Source organism: Tetranychus urticae, unplaced genomic scaffold (assembly GCF_039701765.1).
Source record: "Tetranychus urticae isolate SD_2017Ah unplaced genomic scaffold, NJAU_TeUrti_SD_1.0 Scaffold_4, whole genome shotgun sequence".
NCBI lineage: Eukaryota > Metazoa > Arthropoda > Arachnida > Trombidiformes > Tetranychidae > Tetranychus > Tetranychus urticae.
This window is the reverse complement of record NW_028315836.1, coordinates 562,501-565,000: the sequence shown is the minus strand read 5'-3', so window position 1 is coordinate 565,000 and position 2,500 is coordinate 562,501. Positions and strand designations below refer to the sequence as shown.

The 2,500-nt window shown below is 44.3% G+C and overlaps 2 non-coding genes across 2 annotated transcripts in view; both read right to left on the bottom strand.

Moving 5' to 3' along the window:
- LOC149092984 (5.8S ribosomal RNA) overlaps positions 1–149 on the bottom strand; it is a 155-nt gene extending 6 nt beyond the window's left edge. The window contains exon 1 of the ribosomal RNA XR_016200473.1: positions 1–149. This exon is cut by the window's left edge and continues 6 nt beyond it. This is a non-coding gene — a ribosomal RNA (5.8S ribosomal RNA).
- Positions 150–636: 487 nt separating this feature from the next.
- Positions 637–2,500, bottom strand: part of LOC149092983 (small subunit ribosomal RNA) — a 2,170-nt gene continuing 306 nt past the window's right edge. The window contains exon 1 of the ribosomal RNA XR_016200368.1: positions 637–2,500. This exon is cut by the window's right edge and continues 306 nt beyond it. This is a non-coding gene — a ribosomal RNA (small subunit ribosomal RNA).

Sequence of the window (2,500 nt, the reverse complement as noted above, 5' to 3'; positions counted from 1 at the left end):
TCAGACAGATGTGACCTCGGAAAAGACCCGAAAGCCGCAATGTGCGTTGGAAGCTCAAGTGCTCGGCGTGTCCTGCAATTCGCACCGATTATCGTAGCTAGCTACGTTCTTCATCGATTGGTAATTCGAGTGATCCACCGCTTGAAGATGTATCTTTGCCACCGTGGGACTTTTAATAAGTATCCTAAATCTGCATTGAGAGGGTTTGAAAACAATTGTATGCAGTTTATAAAAACCATAGTTGTCTTTACTTAGTTAGGCGAAGAAGTGTAAAACTTCCTTCTTTAAACCTTGCCGTCAGCATAAGCTGAAGACTTGATCAGGTACCAAGTATGTAGCAAGACAGGCTTTTCATTATAAACTACAATTGTTTTGCAAAAGAAATTATGGCTATCGTTAGATAACCCTCACTCTTTGTTGCATTGGATAATGAAAGATGGATGTATGAATGAACGAATGTAATGCAAATTAGAATCATGTTGCAATGGCTAAATGTTTGCAATAAACATTCACAATTGCGACTCTAATGCAAATACAATTCAATTGCATTCACCATATTAGCATCTACAATATCACTATGCAGAGTGTTTGATTGTTTGAAGGTTGTATTTCTCTTATAATAAGAGGGTAATACGTTAATGATCCTTCCGCAGGTTCACCTACGGAAACCTTGTTACGACTTTTACTTCCTCTAAATGATCAAGTTTGAACATCTTTCCAGCACAATCCGACCACTAGTTTCCCAATGGTCTGGATTGACCAGTCCGAAGTCCTCACTAAATCATTCAATCGGTAGTAGCGACGGGCGGTGTGTACAAAGGGCAGGGACGTAATCAACGCAAGCTAATGACTCACGCTTACTGGGAATTCCTCGTTCATGGGCAATAATTACAATGCCCAATCCCCATCACGAAATGGGTTCAAGCGGTTACCCACTCCTTTCGGAGCAGGAAACAGTATGCACGATGACCACTTCAGTGTAGCACGCGTGCGGCCCCGGACATCTAAGGGCATCACAGACCTGTTATTGCTCTGTTTCGTGCGGCTGCGAGCGCCGCTTGTCCCTCTAAGAAGTCCTTACAGTGCTACAGCATCCTTACCCTAGCCAATTCTGTAGGCTAATAGCAGCAGAGCCCTCAACAGCCGAAACCATCAAGAGATACTACCACCCACAGGTTGACTAAGGGGGAGTACTGCAGTGTAAACTGCAAGTCTATTTAGTAGGCTAGAGTCTCGTTCGTTATCGGAATTAACCAGACAAATCACTCCACCAACTAAGAACGGCCATGCACCACCACCCACTGAATCAAGAAAGAGCTCTCAATCTGTCAATCCTCTCAGTGTCCGGGCCGGGTGAGTTTTCCCGTGTTGAGTCAAATTAAGCCGCAAGCTCCACTCCTGGTGGTGCCCTTCCGTCAATTCCTTTAAGTTTCAGCTTTGCAACCATACTTCCCCCGGAACCCAAAAACTTTGGTTTCCCGGAAGCTTCCATTCGAGTCATGAAATTAGTTACTCAGAATGATCGCTGGTTGGCATCGTTTATGGTTAGAACTAGGGCGGTATCTGATCGCCTTCGAACCTCTAACTTTCGTTCTTGATTAATGAAAACATTCTTGGCAAATGCTTTCGCTGTAGTTTGTCTTGCGACGGTCCAAGAATTTCACCTCTAGCGCCGCAATACAAATGCCCCCGTCTGTCCCTCTTAATCATTACCTTGGATTCTTAAGACCAACAAAATAGAACCAAGGTCCTATTCCATTATTCCATGCAAGATCATTCAAGTTAAGGTAGTGGTACGCATCATATAGATGGTTGACCATACCGTTTTTAGGCACCTCTTTCGAGGTTTTGGACGCCTGCTTTGAGCACTCTGATTTTTTCAAGGTAAAAGTCTCGATCGCTTGAATCAACACTCGGTAAAGAGCATTGATAGCAAATATCGAGCAATTTTCTGTCTAAACACTATGAATGTAACCACCAGGAAAGAGGAATGAAGGTTCAAGCAAGCATCCGTAGACACAAGCAAGAAACCTAACATCACCATCTAACCCTTTAATCAGTGGACCCCATAGGTTCGACTGAAATCCAACTACGAGCTTTTTAACCGCAGCAACTTTAATATACGCTATTGGAGCTGGAATTACCGCGGCTGCTGGCACCAGACTTGCCCTCCAATAGATCCTCGTTAAAGGATTTAAATTGTACTCATTCCAATTACGGGGCCTCAATAGAGTCCCGTATTGTTATTTTTCGTCACTACATCCCCGTACTGGGATTGTGTAATTTGCGCGCCTGCTGCCTTCCTTAGATGTGGTAGCCGTTTCTCAGGCTCCCTCTCCGGAATCGAACCCTAATTCCCCGTTACCCGTTACAACCATGGTAGGCGCATAACCTACCATCGACAGTTGATAAGGCAGTTGCTTGAGGGATACATCGTCGGCTCAGAGGCCATACGATTTGCTCAGTTATTCAGAGTCATCACAAGAAATGCAACCGAAGT